This window comes from Bison bison, unplaced genomic scaffold (genome assembly GCF_000754665.1).
Source record: "Bison bison bison isolate TAMUID 2011002044 unplaced genomic scaffold, Bison_UMD1.0 scf7180017864042, whole genome shotgun sequence".
NCBI classification, from domain to species: Eukaryota; Metazoa; Chordata; class Mammalia; order Artiodactyla; family Bovidae; genus Bison; species Bison bison.
Window position 1 is genome coordinate 1,882,322 of NW_011494614.1, and position 19,524 is coordinate 1,901,845.

The 19,524-nt window shown below is 39.1% G+C and overlaps 1 pseudogene; it reads left to right on the forward strand.

Annotated features, from left to right (window-relative positions):
• LOC104985313 overlaps window positions 1-3,690 on the forward strand; it is a 21,732-nt pseudogene extending 18,042 nt beyond the window's left edge.
• Window positions 3,691-19,524: the final 15,834 nt, after the last annotated feature.

Consider the following 19,524-nt stretch of genomic DNA (forward strand, 5'->3'; position numbering starts at 1 on the left):
TCAAGATTGCCAGGAGAAATATCAATAACCTCAGATATGCAGATGACACCACCCTTATGTCAGAAAGTGAAGAAGAACTAAAGAGCCTCTTGATGAAAGTGAAAGAGGAGAGTGAAAAAGTTGGCTTAAAGCTCAACATTCAGAAAACTAAGATCATGGCACCCGGTCCCATCACTTCAGGGCAAATAGATGGGGAAACAGTGGAAACAGTGGCTGACTTAATTTTTATGGGCTTCAAAATCACTGTAGATGGTGATTGCAGCCATGAAATTAAAAGACGCTTACTCCCTGGAAGGAAAGTTATGACCAAACTAGTTCAGTTCAGTTCAGTCATTCAGTCGTGTCTGACTCCTTGTGACCCCATGAACCACAGCATGCCAGGCCTCCCTGTCCATCACCAACTGCCGTGGTCTACCCAAACCCATGTCCATTGAGTCGGTGATGCCATCCAACCATCTCATCCTCTGTTGTCTTCTTCTCCTCCTGCCCTCAACCTTTCCCAGCATCAGAGTCTTTTCAAATGAGTCAGCTCTTTGTATCAGCTGGCCAAAGTATTGGAGTTTCAGCTTCAGCATCAGTCCTTCCAATGAACACCCAGGACTGATCTCCTTTAGGATGGACTGGTTGGATCTCCTTGCAGTCCAAGGAACTCTCAAGAGTCTTCTCCAACACCACAGTTCAAAAGCATCAATTCTTCAGTGCTCAGCTTTCTTTATAGTCCAACTCTCACATCCATACATGACTACTGGAAAAACCATAGCCTTGACTAGATGCACCTTTGTGGACAAAGTAATGTCTCTGCTTTATAATATGCTATCTAGGTTGGTCATAACTTTCCTTCCAAGGAGTAAGTGTCTTTTAATTTTATGGCTGCAATCACCATCTGCAGTGATTGTGGAGCCCCAAAAAATAAAGTCAGCCACTGTTTACACTGTTTCCCCATCTATCACATATATATGGTTATAAGTATATAGAAAATGTGTAGAAAATATCTGAAAAGTTTACAGCAGACTGATAACACAGATACTGAGAATATGGCAGAATTGCCAAATGTGAAGGATCTAATTAGAAGGTGCTCTCCCAATATCTTGAAAATATTGTAAAGTTAAAAAAGAAAAGAAAAGAAAAGAAAACGGTTGACTTTGAAAGGAGCTTTGAAGGACAGGAGAGAGACCGGAAAAAGGTTTAAATGGCAAGAGGGGGCACAATAGGGATGTAGGGGTGGCAAACAGTGGCACACGCATAGGAAAGTGATTTATTTCATGCAACAGTACAGAAAGGAAGGTTAGAGCTAGATAAGAGAGTTGGTAGATTCCTTTTTGCCTCATCCCTGGGCATGTGGTCCCTGTCTCTTAAATGTGGGACACTGAGGGTGAGTTGTAGATAGTGGACCTTTGCTCATTAGATCATCTACCTGAGGGTACTTGGGAGAGCTTTGGATCTAGAGGAGTTTCTGTCAGGGGGCTTTATCTTGGCTCATTTTTATTATATACTTGTGAAATGTCTAGCACCCTGAGCATGTATTGTGGAGGTGCATTTCCCTTTCTGATGGCCCTCTTGAATTTCATTGTATTCCCTCCACTAGGTTCAGCTAGCCACTGTGGTGAGAGGTTGACCAAGAGATATGTCCTTCATTCCTGAGCTTTTACCTGGAGCAGTAGCAGGTTTTTTCATTTGTCCAGATGCCACTGTCTCAGATGCAACACTTCGGCTGAGACAGTTGTTCCTTGGACATTATCCTGAGGTTCTCTATGATAGTCTTTAGGGTCACAAATGAGACCTCAGGATACCCACTACCTCGGGAAAGGAAAATCCTTGTCAATTATTCCACATCTTTCCCTTGCATGTAAAACTGTGTGAATATCATCAAGATGTTTTTCATAATTTTATTCCTTTGTTTCACAAACACATTACTATTTTTTCACAAGCTAAGTTACCTATCGACTGGCTTACCTGTTCATTTTTTGTCTTGGTACTTCTACATTTGTATATTTCTTAAAAATGTATGGCATGATGTTGGGAACTTTTCTTATTAGCCAAATAACATTATGTTAAATTTTAAGAATATTTTATAATATTTTAATTTTTAATATTTATTTTAAATATATAAACATTTATCTTTAATTTTTAAATGAAATAAGATTATTTTAATAGTTACATTGATTTCTTCTATTCACTTAGGTTACTTTCAGCCAAGAATTTTTACAAACTTATATATACTGTCAATTTTCCATAGGAATATCTTACTTAGGTAATTTCTATTGGTGATTTTTGACAAAAACACCATAAATGTATGTACCTTCCTTTCTCCTGTCTATCTCTCCCTCTCATTCTTTATTTCCCCCATTGCCCTCTGTGTTGAACTCACTTTATGTACTAACTCAACTGATCCTAAGACGTCAATTTGCTAACACAAATCTAAGCAATAGTTTGTGCTGTTACTGTGGTAATGGAGCCAGGTTGCTGATACTTTTGTCAGCATCTCAGACTGAGGAGCTCACTGAGGCTGCAGCTCCAGTTTCCCCCATTTCTCTTGGGTATAGACCAATAGTGCCTCACCTTCTGCCATATGACTTTAGAAAAATTTATATTGAGAGTAATTGGCATATAACAGTATATCAGTTACATGTGTACAATATAAAAATTATATACATATGTATATATAAAACAAAAAGATGACCACAATAAATCTAGTTAATATCCATCACCACACATATTTAGAACTTTCTTCTTGTGATGAGGCTTTTCGAGACTTACTATCTTATCAATGTTTAAATAGACAACATAGTATTATTAGCTATAGTCACCATGTTATACATTACATACGAGACATTTATTTTATAACTGGAAGTTTGTATCTCTATCAGTCTCACCCACAACATGAAAATTTTTAAAACTTTACTGTTGCAATAAGTATGACACTTTTTTTCATATCACTGAAAGACATAAGTATTGTGAAAATAATTTTAACATCCATCAATTTACATAGACTTGTTTATCTCAAGATTGCATAAATTATTAAAATTAAATTTCCTCCTCCTGGTGTTTCAGAAGTCTTTGCATTACAAGATACTATCTTTTTTTTTTTTCAGGTGCAAAATGATCTTGAAATAAAACATAAAATCAAGATACAAGCTTTGCTTTACCCTTTCTTACAGTTCATTGATTCTTATTTACCATCTCACTGAGAAAGTGAACATGGTTTAGTTCTGACAAGAGACATACCCATAAAACTTGTGAGTGTGTATTTAACCAAGGATGAAGCATTTCCCCAGGCAATGAGAAGAAACCAACATATGCCTCTGGAATCAAGACATTTGTTCAAGTTTGTTAACTGGAGTACTCTCTTACCCAAGAAGTAGGAGGGCCATATTTATACTAAACCAATTCTTGGAAAATCTAGTTATTCATCACCAGCACTTATGTATATCAGATTATCACCCTTGTTGGCCAATGAGTCCCAGTTACAGAATTTGCCATCAACCTATATTCTGACCTATGAATATGATGTCCTGAGAGATGATGGACTTATATATGTTTCAAGACTTCAAAATGTTGGAGTTCAAGTTGCTCATGACCATATTCAGGATGCAATCCACGGAGCTTTATCATTTATGATATTGCTGTATTTAAATCTAGGTCTCAGAATAAGGGATAATGTATGTTAGTTGGCTGGATAAGAATTTATAAATACATTTATACAAAACATGTGTGGTCTTCACTTATTGGGTTGTAACTTTTGATATTTTATAACTGTAGTGCAAAGAATAATATCATTTGTGTTGTCTAAATCTAGATTTGAATCTTACAACATTACCTGTATGTCCTTGAATAGGTTATCAATTTTTCTGACTCACAGAACTTGCATATAAAAAAAGTATATAATCACGTCTATTTTCCCTTTGTGTGCGTGTGTGTGTGTGTGTGTGTGTGTATGTCACTCAGTAGTGTGTGAGTGTTAGTTGCTCAGTAGTCTTCAACTCTTTGCAAGCCAGTGGACTGTTTTACATCCTTGGACAGCCCACAAAGCTCCTCTGTCCATGTAATTCTGCAGGCAAGAATATTGGAGTGGGTTGCCATTCATTTCTCCAATTTTCCCTTCACTTATACTTTATTGTAAGTATGTTGGTTCTAAAGGGACAAGTGCATATTAAATTTGAGAAATAAGATGGTTACCAGCAAGTTAGAGAAGATAGTTTCCAGACAGGCACAAAAATTGCAGTAGCAAGTGGGAAGATGAAAAAAAATTGCAAGGTAATTGTATCAGTTTCCTGTAGCTATTGTACTAAATTATTGTAAGTTTGGTGGCTTAAAACAATAGAAATTTACTCTCTCAAGGTTCTAGACAGCTAAAGTCCAAAATTAGTATCATTGGACCAAAATCCAGGTTCTGACAAGAGCCATGCAACCTTTGAGGCTCTAGTCAGGCCTCCTTGACTCTTTGATCTATGGCTGCCAGTGTTCCTTGCTGTAGACAAGTCACTTTAATCTCAAAAGTCAGCATCTTCAAACTTCTCTCTTCTCCATCTTTATATGGCCTTCTCCTCAGCCTTCCTCTCAGAAAAATACATGTTTTTGCATTTAGAGTCCACCCCAATAACTCAGGATAATCTTCCTAGCTCAAGATCCTTAATTACATTTACAAATACTCTGTTTTGTTGTTTTTTCCCCCCTATACCTGGTAACATTCATAAGGATTAGGATTTGCATATTTTTTAGGAAGCCTTTTTTCCCCGACATTTTCAGCCAATTTGTAGTTTTCAAACAGCAACAGATCAACATTATAATTTATTATAACTCAATCAAGTCTAAATATGCACTCACCAATATAGCCCATCTGAAAGTGAAGTGAAAAAGGTTTTTCAAAAAAACCCAAAAACCCATCAAATATATCATCTCAAAATAGCCAAATAATAAATCATATCTGCAAGCATTTTGTTGAGTGGAATCATAAAACAGAATACTTATTGTTATAAAAACAAATCTATAGTACAATGATATGAAATATGAATCTTGGGTATTATGCTTAATCAGCTGAATCAAGAAGTTGAAAATGTAGTAAGAAATTGTGTGTGTGTTGTTGGAGAGTGGCAAGAAAATCTAAACCCAGCTGACCCAAGAGGAACTGAGATATCTAACTTCTTCAGTTGAGAACAGACATTGTGGCAAACCTACATATTTTAGATGGCAAATTAAAAATGACAGTCCACAAACCACACACATTTTTCAAATCTGAAAGAAATTAACTATAAGCAAAGAGCCATTTTTCTTCAGCTCAATTTCAGCACTTAAAGGCTGAAAAATAACCCCATGACTGTCACAAATGAAAACAAAAGTCATCGGAATCAGTTATTTTTCTGCATTGTCGTTTATACACTCTACATAGAAACGTGACAATATAACAACTTATACTTTCACAGTTTTGATTTAATTTCCTTTAAATTCTTTTAATATATATTTAAAAGTTTTGTAAAAGTATTTCTTTTTTAGTAATAATGAATCTCCTTCCCGTTGTCATCATGTAGAATATTGGCTACTAGTTCTTATTAGAAAAAAAAAAAAAAACCCTCTTGGAAATCTCTTCATTATGAAAGCGTATTCTGCAACAATAACTGATGTGTAAGCAAACCATAAAAACTGCAGCTTGTCAGAAAAAAATACTTTGTTGGTTGTTCCACAGTCGAAATATTTTTTACAGTAATTCTTGACAAAAGATTCTTTCAATCTTATGAGTGTTAGTGTGAGTCTCACTAGCATATAGCTTTACATCCTTGGACAGGAAGGGTAGCCCACAGCTACAGAAAAGCTCATGGAGTTTAGGTTTTGATTCCTGAAAAACCTTATACTCCACTGAGCAGGAAATCACTTTTTTTATTCCTTTCCTTCCTTTTCTTTTTTCCTACTTAAAACTGTGGATAGATGTATGCTAAGGTAGCCCAGTCAATCCTCATTTATTTACTTTGTGAATTTGGTCTCAGAACATTTCTGGAAGAGACCTTTGAAAAAAGCCTGGATAGACTTCCACTGCAATCTCTAACAGTGGGCATCTGGCTTCCTCTTAAGTTTGGAAACATCTAAGGAGAAGACTTGTGAGAGTCCCTTGGACTGCAAGGAGATCCAACCAGTCCATTCTGAAGGAGATCAGCCCTAGGATTTCTTTGGAAGGAATGATGCTAAAGCTGAAACTCCAGTACTTTGGCCACCTCATGCGAAGAGTTGACTCACTGGAAAAGACTCTGATGCTGGGAGGGATTGGGGGCAGCAGGAGAAGGGGACGACCGAGGATGAGATGGCTGGATGGCATCACCGACTCGATGGACTGAGTCTGGGTGAACTCCGGGAGTTGGTGATGGACAGGGAGGCCTGGCGTGCTGCGATTCATGGGGTCGCGAAGAGTCGGACATGACTGAGTGATTGAACTGAGCTGAACTGAAGCAAAAGTAATCTTCTGTAATTGCTTTATTGGCAGTATAAGGGAAGACCTGATTGGATCCCATACCACAATATCTAAAATTTCCAAGCTTTTTATTCTTTTCTCTAGCTATGTTTTCCCAAGCCTCTGTCCTAGTCTCTGGTAGTTCCTTGCTTTGAGGCAGCACAAATCCAATCATCACATGCTAGTCTCCCTGTATACATTTGTCTATTCAAATTTTCTCCTTTTCATAAGAATACAAATCATATAGGATGGGGGCCCACTCTAATAAACTCATTTTAACTTGACAATGCCCCAACGGTGGGCTCTGGACTCCAGAGGCCCAGGTGGTTGGGCCTGCTCTTAGCCCTGCCTCCATAGCACTGTGCTGCCTGCGCAGGACCTTCGTGGGTCTCTTTGAGCAGCACGGCACCATCCAGCGTGCGTGCCACAACTCCCACGTGATGAGGTCATCATGGTTCCCCTGGCCTGTGCCACTGCTGGGGAGCCTGGTGAGGCGTCGTTTTTTCAGCCTACTACGGTAATTATAAGGCCAGAGCATTTTGCTACATTCCAGTCTATTTATGAATGCGTGCGTGTGTGCTAAGGTGCTTTAGACGTGTCCGAATCTATGCGACCCCCGACTGCAGCCTGCTCCTCTATCCATGGGGTTTCTCCAGGTAATAATACTGGAATGGGTTGTGGGTTGCCATTTCCTCCTCCAGGAAATCTTCCCGGACCCAGGTATTGACCCCCACCCCCACATCCACACCCCAACCCTCACCGCTAGTGCCACCTGGGAAGCCCATTTATGAATGAGAAGCATTCAAATCAACTGCTGTCAGTGTGATATTATCTGCAGCTTTTATGTGAACTCAATGAGGAAATCCTATGGACAGAGGAGCCTGACGGGCTGCAGTTCATGGGGTCACAAAAGACTTGGACATAACTTAGAGACTAAATAACAACAAAAATGAGGAAATTTGCTTGCATGGTATGACAGTTCTTTTTGCTTTGTTTGCCTCTTGGGGAATCATCCTGTTCACGAATCTTCCTGCAGCTGGTAGTTCATAAAGCAGTCTTCCGACTCAAGTCCTGAACTATTGCCTCACTTCAAAAACGTATTGGTGGATGTATGTTGTCCTTCCTGTTATCACAAGGTATGGCATGTGGGGCAGGGTCAAATGTATATGATTTTATATTCTACCACCTTTGGGCTGTTTATCATTCCACCTTTTTCCATTAATGTAAACGAGTACGTGCTCAGTCATGTCCGACTGTTTATGACCCCCATGGACTTTATCCCTCCAGAATCCTCTGTCCATAGAATTCTTCAGGCAAGAATACTGGAGTGGGTTGCCGTTTCCTTCTCCAGGGGATCTTCCTGACCCAGGGATAGAATCCGGGTCTCCTGCATTGGCAAGCTACCACTGAGCCACTTGGGAAGCATTAATGTGAATTCTTGGACATTATGTCTTTCATAAAATATGTGTGCAAAATATTTCCACAGAGACTAAGAGGAATGTTTAAGAAAAGTGCTGGTGTCATAGTAATTCTGTAAATTTATATATATTTGGATGTGTGCGTGGAGCCGGCGGGAGGCACTCCACCCATGGCAAAGGTCATGAGGAAGTAGGCTCGACATACACAAAGGCGGGATTGAGCCTCAGGAGTCCCCCTGGAAATCCTCGAGCATTTACCCCCATAACCAGAGCCTGCCTACTTTACTACTTTATGCTCTCACCTACACCTCTGACTTTACGAGGGGCTGTCCCTCACCACCTCTTTCAGAGAAGGAGTTAACTTAGAGCTCCAGTTAATAAAAACTCCTGGGCGTGACAAGAGTGTTTTAACCTACAAACTCCTCTGAAGGTTCTCTAGTCTGCCTGACAGGCTTGTCCGGCCACATGTGATTGCTCACAGCCTCCCAACCGTGACAGGCACGAGATGCTTTAAACCTTCTAAAACAGGTTCTTTAGAGAAGTTAGAAAACTATTAGTATAAGTATAGTGGGCTGATTAGAAATTGTATTGGTGAAGGGTTTTTCATTTGTTGAGCCAATGTTCGCTGCTAAGTCTCCACATCCCCTGCCCTTACATGCATTAATGAACATATAGAAGAAATAAGTATTAACCTTTGATATAAATCATGTTAGATCTTAGGCTAAGTAAATTCTTTCCTTAACTAAAACCCACTACACCCTCACCCTATAGGAATGTAGCTTTATTTGGGTGGAGTCTTTTTTAAGAATAATCACCCCTGGAGAAATAAGTGTCCTGGTTTACTGATCGCTGTCACAAGGAGAGGGTCATAAATTGTCAGCAGGCCCCCTGGCCAGAAGATGATGTCACACCCCTAAGACCTCTGTATACATTTGTATGAAGCACCTGACTTTAATAAAAGTCAGGACTGCTGTCCCCACGTGACTTTTGTATAACACCTCAGTGTAAAAAACAGACCCTGGAAAATAAAGAATTGGGATCAGTTCCTTGAAAGACTGATCTCCCCATGTCTCTCTCTCAAACTCTGGCTGAGTCTCCATCTGGAGCGCGGAGCCCGCCATGCTTACTAATTATGCCTGGGCTTCTAAGATCCGACCGGGGAGGCCTCAGTGTCCCCTCTCCTTCAGGAGAATGGAAGGATGCCTGCGGCCTACGTAAGTGGTGCAAGCTTCGTGTCTTGAAGTTTTATTGGTTTACCGCATAAACCAAGCTACTTAGCCTCTTTTCTCCACTGAATTTTCCTGCTAAGCTATCCTCATTCTATTACTCTTTATATCTCTAATTAATATTTTAAAAAGTCGCTGACGCCATCCCAGCTTCAAATACCCTGGATCAGCCGGGGCTGGACCTTGGCAGATGTGTGTGTGTATAACATTTTGGTTCCTTAAAAAGCTAAAAATAGAGCTACTGTATGATCCCACAATCCCACTCTTGGGCATATATCTGGAGAAAACCATGGTTCAATAGGATACATGTGCCTATTGTCACAGTACTATTTACAATAGCCAGGACATGGAAGTAACCTAGGTGGCCATTGACAAAGGAATGGGTAAAGAAGTGGTACATGTTTACAATGAAATATCACTTAGCCTTTAAAAAGGATGAAATAATACCACTTGAAGCAACAGGGATGGATTTGGAGACTATCATACTAAGTGAAGTAAGTTAGAAAAAGACAAATGTCACATGATATTGCTTACATGAGGAATGTTTAAAAAAATTATACAAATGAACTTATTTGTATCAAAACATTTAAAATATATAACCAACCAAATAGATTTAAACATTTAAAATAGATACCCTACTATAAAAAAAAAATAGTAATTTTTGATGACTGACTCAATGGACGTGAGTTTGAGTGAACTCCAGGAGATGGTGATGGACAGGGAGCCCTGGTGTGCTGTGATTCATGGGGTTGCAAAGAGTCAGACATGACTGAGCCACTAAACTGAACTGAACTGGTGACAAATAATGGGACTTCTCTGGTGGCTCAGATGGTACAGAATCTACCTGCAATTCAGGAGACCTGTGTTTGATCCCTGGGTTGGGAAGAGCCCCTGGAAAAGGGAATGGCTATCCACACCAGTATTTTTGCCTAGAGATTTCCATGGGCAGAGGAGCCTGGCAGGCTACAGTCCATGATGTCACAGAGAGTCAGATAAGACTGAAGACTAACATATACACCCTCTTACACACAAATGACAAATAACTACCACCTTGGTACATAGGATAAAAAAAAATAACAACTTTCTAACAATTTTAGTAATGAAAAGAACATGGGAAATATTAATTATAAGTGACTACTATATGCCTAAAAGGGCAAAATATTTACAACATTGAAGGTGTGGGCAAAATAGGTACAAAAGAAAATGGACCCTCCCTCAATTTGTAAAGATGAAGAAATATAGGAAATTAATAATACAGAATTAGAGAAGATACAATGACTAGATGGATTTATAGTAGCATGGATTTTATCTAGTTAGTTAATTTCAGTAGTTTTGAAATTATTCCAAGTGATATAAAGACAATAAAAATCTCCTAGTTCATTTTAAGAAGCAAGAGAATGATACATCAAAAGAATGATATCATTTGACCAAGTAGATTTTCTTTTAGGCATGCCATAATGACTCAATACTAGCATATGTATCAACACAACTTATTCTATAAAAAATTTAAGACAGGAACCAAATAAGATAATCAGATTTTAAGAAGGCATCATAAAAGTTAATAACTGGTCCTTAATTTATATAAATCTAAGGAAAATAATAAATGAAAATTTGTTAATCAAATAAAGGCTTAATTACCAACTGTAGCAGAAATGATGATCACAATTAATAAATCACTGAAACACTTTCAGTTGAAATTATAAATAAGAAGTAATGCCTATTATCACTAATGAGTTTAAATCTTCGATAAAATAACTCCTGAGGTCATACTGAAATTTTCAATTCAAAGCCTGGGCTTTGGGACATTTATCAATGCTTTCCTTTACATCTCTATCTCCTTTTCTTCACACTGAGATTCCTAGTTCTTGTGTACACTGGAAATGACATAGTTATAATATAGTATAATTGTTCATCTGCTTTATCCCACATTCCTTAGAAATCATTTCCAGAATAATATACTGCCACTAAAGTATGGTTATTGAAAATATTTAAATCTTTTTGTGTGTATTCACCTTTTTTGCTCCCCATTTTTTAAAGTAAACTTTTTACTATGAAATAATTTTAGATTTTCAGAAAATTTGCAAAGATAGCACAGAGAAAGCCTATATACCTCTCCCCCATGTTCTCGTTGTTGATTTTATAAAACCATGATACATTTTTAAAAACTAAGAAACCAACATTAGTATTTTACTATTAACTAAACTTCAGATTTTATTCAGCTTTCACTGTTTTTTCCAATAATGTCCTTTTTCCATTCCAAGATCTAATCCAGGATACCATATTGTGTTTAATTGTCATGGTTCCTTGGTCTCCTCTGGTCTTTCATAGTGTTCAAAACCTCAGGAACGTCTTGTAATCTGGAACCTGCCCCTTAAATGGAGGGCAGGGAGAGATCAAAGAAATAGGCTCACCACTCCAGATTGGTAGGTAGCAGGTTTAATAAGCAAGGAAACTTAATTTTTGAGCCTTGTTTTGGGCTTCAAGACAAGTAGATTTCTGCATCTGTCAGCCAGAATCTTAAAAGGCTTTAAGACTATATCCTTGTGGAAGCTTCTGGGAACACAGAAGGCAACTGGAAAGAATATTCCAAGGACAGTGATGGGATGAGAAGCCTCCTGGTCAATAGTCAGGACCCAGCTTGCAGGTGAAACCAGTTGTTGTATCTTCTTGATAACCTCCTCCAACAGATAGTTTTTTAGTCTTTGTTTTTCATGACCTTGACAGTTTTGAGGAGTCCTAGTTAAGTATTTTATAGAATGTCCTTCAATTTGAATTTACCTTTTGTTCTCATAATCAGTCTGCATGAAGGGCTTGGGAAAGAAATACTACAGGTGAAATGTCCTCACGCATCAGGGGATACAGTACTATCAACATAACTCATAAGTGATGATGTTGATTTTATTCATTTAGTCAAAGTAGTTTTTTCAAATGTCTCCATGGTAAAGTTATGTTTTCCTCCATTTTTCCATACTCAATTCTTAAAAAGCAAATCATTAAGTTCAGCCACACTCAAGAAGTAGGAAGAATTAAACTCTGCCTCCTGCAGGGTAAGATCTACATCATTTATTTGGAATTCTTCTGTGGGGAAAATTCATATCTTCTTTCACATTTGTTTATTTAATCATTTACTTGTGACAGTAGGGGCTCATAAGTATTTGTTTTGTATTTGGGGTTATAGGCTGCTGCTGCTACTGCCTAGTCGCTTCAGTCGTGTCCCACTCTGTGCGACCCCAAAGACGGCAGCCCACCAGGCTCCCCCGTCCCTGGGATTCTCCAGGCAGGAACACTGGAGTGGGTTGCCATTTCCTTCTCCACTGCATGAAAGTGAAAAGTGAAAGTAAAGTCGCTCAGTCGTGTCCGACTGGCAGCGACCCCACGGACTGCAGCCTACCAGGCTCCTCCTTCCATGGGATTTTCCAGGGAAGAGTACTGGAGTGGGGTGCCATTGCCTTCTTCGATACTTCTCCAGACATATCTCTCCTGCACTGACAGATGAGTTCTTTACCCAGAAGTCCAATAGATAATTGTAGAAGCTAAGATACCACTTGTGTCATAGGTAATGTAGGTAATATAGGTACATAGGTAATATAGGACATCTGTCCTATATTTATTAGGATATCTCTCTGACATTACCTATGACACAAGTGGTATCTTAGCTTCTACAATTATCTATTGGACTTCTGGGTAAAGAACTCATCTGTCAGTGCAGGAGAGATGTCTGGAGAAGTATCGGAGAAGGCAATGGCACCCCACTCCAGTACTCTTCCCTGGAAAATCCCATGGACGGAGGAGCCTGGTGGGCTGCCGTCTCTGGGGTTGCACAGAGTTGGACACAACTGAAGCGACTAGGCAGCAGCAGCAGCAGCTGGAGAAGTATATGGATGGTATTAAATCATCTCATGACTTGTTTCCTCTTTGTCATATTTGCTCATTTTTCATCATTTTTCTTGTACTTTTGGATTAATTCAGTATTTATAATTTAATCATTTTCTTCATTATCGAGTTTTAAAATACATGTCTTGGTTTTATTATTTCATAGTAGCAATGTTCATCTTTATGTTATCATGTATAATTTCAAATAATATACTTACTACATGTAAATGTCAAAAATTTACAACAGTATACTGCCTTTTCTTTCAACCCATTTTTTGGTTACTGTTACCATATATTTCATTCTATATGTGTTATCAACCCAACATTGTATTAATATTTTTGTTTTAAATAGTTTATCTTTTGAAGCATTTTTAAAATGAAGAAGATACATCTTTTCTATTGACTCTAATGATTATTTTTGGAACTTTTCATTCTTATCTATGGCCTTTTTTATGTAATTTTTTTTTTTCTTTTAATGTCTGGTTCATTTGAAGAACTTCCTTTTTCATCATTGTTTTTCAGTAATGTCACTGTGACATGACTTGCTGTAGTTTATATTTTTATTAATCTGGGGGGATTTGGTGAGCTTATTGGGTCCTTGAGTTTATAGCTTTCTTCAGATTTGGAAAATTTGACTTTTTTAACTTCAAATAAATTATCTTTCCCCCTCCAATAATTTATCCTCTACCTCTTTCTAGAACTCCAATTACACATATTAAGTTGCTTTAGAGTTTCCCAGAGGTCACTGAGATTTCATTTGTCCATTCCTCTGCCCCTGTGTACTTCATTTTGAATACTTTCTATTGCTATTCAAGTTCACTTATCTTTATACCGTTTGAAATCTGATTTGATAAATACTCTAACTTTGTCCTTCTTTAAATTGTCTTGGCTATTCTATGTTCTTTGTATTTAAAAAGAAATTAGAATCTATTTGCCAACCCTCCCCCAAATTTTTTGAGATTTTTAAAATCAGATTTCATCGAGTCTGTGGATTAATTTTAGGAGAATTAATAAGTAAAAAATAGTGCATTTTCAAATCCATGAATGTATATCTCTCAATTGATTTAAATATTTTCTAATTTATTTTGACAGTGTTTTGTAGTTTCCAGTGTTATGGACTAGAGATAGAAATTACTAGGCAGTCAGTGTAGAACTCTGAGACCACTGTCTTGTTCTCAATAAACATCTCACTCCATTAGCCTAAAGCTATACCCTGTGTTCCAAGCTCCTGGAATGTGTCCTTGGTCTGATAAATAGTCATTACTTAGATCCAGGATGTGTGTGCTCAGTCACTCAGTCTTGTGGCAAGACTTCATGGCAAGTAGATGGGAAACAGCAGAAACAGTGGCAGACTTTATTTTGAGGGGGCTCCAAAATCACTGCAAATGTGACCACAGCCATGAAATTAAAAGATGCTTGCTCCTTGGGTGAAAATCTGTGACCAAACTAGACAGCATATTAAAAAGCAGAGACAGGTGGTCCTAAGACGATGGAGGAATAGGATGGGGAGACCATTTATCCCACAAAAATTCATCAAAAAATCATTTGAATGCTGAGCAACTTCCACAAAACAACTTCTGAATGCTGGCAGAGGACACCAGGCACCCAGAAAGGCAGCCCATTCTCTTTGAAAGGAAGTAGGACAAAATATAAAAGACAAAAAGAGAGACAAAAGTCCGGCTTTTGCAGTCACTCCAGTCAAGATCATGTGAAATCCACCTGGATTCTAGTCATTCAGAGAAGCGACTCCATTCCATTTTTATAACGGAGTGTGAATTTTCAATTGTGTGGTCAGAAGGAAGACCGGCTCTAGCACGAAAGCATCTCCTGTGTCTGATTAGACAGGTGGTCTGCGGCACGTCCAGGTTGAGTCTGTGGCTTGCTCAGTCCCAGCTTTCCTGTGGAGAGATGGCTCAAGTGTGGGGAAATGGAAGAGAGCCATGTGTAGAGGTGATGTTGCTATTTTTACTGAGCCCTGCTGGCAGATGCCTTCTGCCTCGACGAAGGGCTCCAGGAATGGCTGTAGTACCTCAGCAGCCCGCTAGGAGGCACCCTTCCCCTCCTGGCACTCATGCCAGATTCCAGATGGTCGCTTGTGAAATTGACCTAACTCCCTGCCCAGCTAAGCTGTGACCAGTTATGGTTGCCTCTGTCAAATTTATAGCATTTTCTACATATTAATGGGTGTTGATTCCCTAGTGAAAAAAATAATATTGAGTTATTTTTAGTTTAACTTAATAAATCAGTTTCTACTTACATTTTACCTTCAGCCAAAAAAAAAAAGAGAGACAAAAGAGTTAGGGATGGAGACCCATCCTGGGGAGGGAGTCGTGAAGGAGGAGAAGTTTCCAAACATTAGGAACCCCTCTCACCAGCAGGTTTATGGGGAGTTTTGGAATCTCAGAGGGCAACAAAACTGGGAGGGAAAAAAAAAAAAAGACACCCCACAGAATATGTGCCTTAACCACAACTCCCTGGAGAGAAATAGCTCAGACACTTGCGACCATTACCAGTGAGTGGGGGAGGCACAGGTTGCATGCTTATGGTAAGGATTGGGCCTGAATGCCCTGAGGACAATCTGAAGGAGCTAATGTGAAATAGCAACCCAAACTGTGGGATAGCCAGAGAGAGATGGGGGGAAAAAGCGAGAGAGAGAGAACTTTCCCCTGAAAAGCTCTATCCTAAGGCACAATCTGGCTGGCTCAGAGAACAAAGGATTGAGCGAACACCAAAGGAGAGCTAGCTGGCTGTGGACCGGCCCCTCCCCGCATCGGAGGCAGAGAGGCAGGAGGGCGACACTGGAGCTGGAAGGCAAGAGGCAAGAGGCAATCTCGGCCCCAGAGACAGCATCCTCCACCAAACTGTGAGCAGGCTCCAGTTGCTAACCAAGTCTTCCTGGGATCCTGGACGGTTGACATCTGCCAGGAGGGTTGCAGCCTGAGATCAGCTCCCCAGAGGAGACAAATGGCACACCTGAGACAGCGCTCTTGTGGTGCACCCAGGAAACCGAGTGGCTGGGACTGGGGAGGGGATTAAGACTCACTGCCTACCTGGGAGAGTGAGCTCGCCAAGCACCTGGTTGCCTGAGGTCCTCAGACCTGGGAAGGGCACAACACGCAGGTCCAACCGAGTCTGTGCCTTTGTGGAGTACTCAAGACCCTGAAACTGAGCATCTTAGACATGGAAAGTGCATGCAACCCAGGGCCCACTTTGGATAGTTCCCCTTCAGAGCAACCTGAAGCCTGAGCAGTGTAGACTGGGAAAGCACACACGTGAGCTGGGGCAAACCCAGTGTGGTCCATATACTGTGAGCACTCCCTACACACACCAGTGATATTTGTTTGCAATGTTCCTCTGCCCCCTTGTGTCAGGGTGGAAATTAGACACTGAAGAGACTTGCAGGCAGAAGAAGCCAAAATAAACAAAGAAGAGGGATCCACTCTGGAAGTGACAGGTTCAACAGATTAAAACCCTGTAGTTACCATTAACTAAGCATTGGAAGGGGCCTATAGACCTTGAGAAAAAGTACAAGCTGGAACAAGGAACTATCTGACTGAAGTGACCCCACAGTGCCCTCAACAGCTCCAGAGAAATTCCTAGATACGTTTTTACTATTATCATTTTTAAAATTTTTTAAGTTCTTTATTACTCCTTAAATTTTCATTTTTATAACCTACTATTACTTTGTAAAAAAGACACTTTTTAAAGCAAATTTCACATATATATATTTCTTATAATTTTTGTGATTGATTTTGTTTTGTATTTTTAATATTGTATTTTTTACAGTCTAATCTCTACTGTAGATTTTTAACCTTTGCTTTTTTGTATTTGTTATCAATTTTGTACCTTTAAGAATCTAATCTTCAGTACCCATTTTTACATAGGGGTGTGATTACTGGCTTGATTGCTCTCTCCCCTTTGACTCTCCCTTTTCTCCCCTAGGTCACCTCTATCTCCTCCCTCCCCCTTATCTTCTCTGCTTAACTCTATGAATCTCTCTGGGTGTTCTGGGCTGTGGAGAACAGTTAAGGAAGTAATTACTGGCTAGATTGGTTTCTCCCCTTTTCACTGACCCTTCTCCTCCTGGTCACCTCTATCTCCCTCCTCCCTCTTCTCTTCTCCATGTAACTCTGTGAACCTCTGGGTGTTCATCACTGTGGAGAATCTTTTTACCATTAACCTAGATGTTTTATCATTGGTGCTATATGTATGGAGATGTCTTGAGGCTACTATAAGAATAAGACTGAAAGCCAGAGGCAGGAGGCTTAAATCCAAAACTTGAGAACCCCAGAAAACTCCTGACTCCAGGGAACATTAATTGACAAGAACTCATCCAAAAGCCTCCATGACTACCCTGAAACCAAGCTCTACCCAAGAGTCAACAAGTTCCAGAGAAAGACATACCATGCTAATTCTCTAGCAATGCAGGAACATAGCCCTGAGCATTAAATACAGGCTGTCTTAAATACAGGCTGTCCAAAGTGAAACCAAACCCACAGACACCTCAAAACTCACTACTGGACACTTCATTGCACTCCAGAGAGAAGAGATCCAGACCCACTCACCAGAACACTGACACAAGCTTCCCTAACCAAGAAACCTTGACAAGCCACTAGTCCAACCCCACCGACATGGAGCAACCTCCACAATAAAGAGGAACCACAAACTTCTAGCACACAGAAAGGCCACCCCAAACAGAGCAATTGAAACAAAATGAAAAGGCAAAGAAATATTCAGCAGGTAAAGGAACATGATAAATGCCCACCAAACCAAACAAAAGAGGAGGAGATAGGAAGTCTACCTGAAAAAGAATTCAGAATAATGTTAGTAAAGATGATTCAAAATCTTGAAAACAAAATGGAGCTACAGATAAATAGACTAGAGACAAGGATTGAGAAGATGCAAGATATGTTTAACAAGGACCTAGAAAAAATAAAAAAGAGTCAATATATAATGAATAATGCAATAACTGAGATCAAAAGCACACTGGAATGAATCAACAGTAGAATAACAGAGGCAGAAGATAGGATAAGTGAGGTGGAAGATAGAATGGTGGAAATAAATCAAGCAGAGAGGAAAAAAGAAAAAAAAATTAAAAGAAATGAGGACAACTTCAGAGACCTCTGGGAAAATGTTAAATGCCCCAACATTTGAATCATAGGAGTCCCAGAAGAAGAAGACAAAAAGAAAGGCCATGAGAAAATTCTTGAGGAAATAATAGTTAAAAACTTCCCTAAAATGGGGAAGGAAATGGCCACCCAATCCAAGAAACCCCAAAGGTCCCAGATAGGATAAATCCAAGGCAAAACACCATAAGACACATATTAATCAAGCTAACGAAGCTCAAGCACAAAGAGCAAATATTAAAAGCAGCAAGAGAAAAGCAGCAAATAACACACAAGGGGATTCCCATAAGAATAACAGCTGATCTTTCAATAGAAACTCTTCAGGCCAGAAGGGAATGGCAGGACATACTTAAGATAAAGAAAGAGAAAAACCTACAACCCCTATTACTGTTCCCAGCAAGGATCTCATTTGAATATAAAGGAGAAATCAAAAGCTTAACAGGAAAGCAAAAGCTGAGAGAATTCAGCACCACCAAACCAGCTCTCCAACAAATGCTAAAGGATCTTCTCTAGACAGGGAACACAGAAAGGGTTTATAAACTCAAACCCAATACAACAAAGTAAATGGCAACATGATCATACTTATCAATAATTACCATAAATGTAAATGGGTTGAATGCCCCAACCAAAAGACAAAGACTGGCTGAATGGATACAAAAACAAGACCCCTGTATATGCTGTGTACAAGAGATCCACCTCAAAATGAGGGACACATACAGACTGAAAGTGAAGGGCTGGAAAATGATATTTCACACAAATGGAGACCAAAAGAAAGCAGGAGCAGCAATACTCATATAAGATAAAATAGACTTTGAAATAAAGGTCATGAAAAGAGACAAAGGAGGACACTACATAATGATCAAAGGATCAATCCAAGAAGAAGATATAACAATTATAAATATATATGCACCCAATATAGGAGCACCACAATATGTAAGGCAAATGCTGACAAGTATGAGAGGGGAAATTAACAGTAACACAATAATAGTGGGATTAGTATAATACCCCACTCACACCTATGGATAGATAAACTAAACAGAAAATTAACAAGGAAACACAAACTTTAAATGATGCAACGGACCAGTTAGACCTAATTAATATCTATAGGACATTTTATCCCCAAACAATGAATTTCACCTTTCTCTCAAGTGCACACGGAACATTCTCCAGGATAGATCACATCCTGGGGCATAAATCCAGCCTTGGTAAATTAAAAAAAAATTGAAATCATTTCAGGCATCTTTTCTGATCAAAATGCAGTAAGGTTAGATGTCAACTACAGGGAAAAAAACTATTAAAAATACAAACATATGGAGGCTAAACAACACTTTTCTGAATAGCCAACAAATCACAGAAGAAATAAAAAAATAAATAAAAATAGGCATAGAAACAAATGAAAATGAAAACACAACAACCCAAAACCTATGGGATTCAGTAAAAGCAGT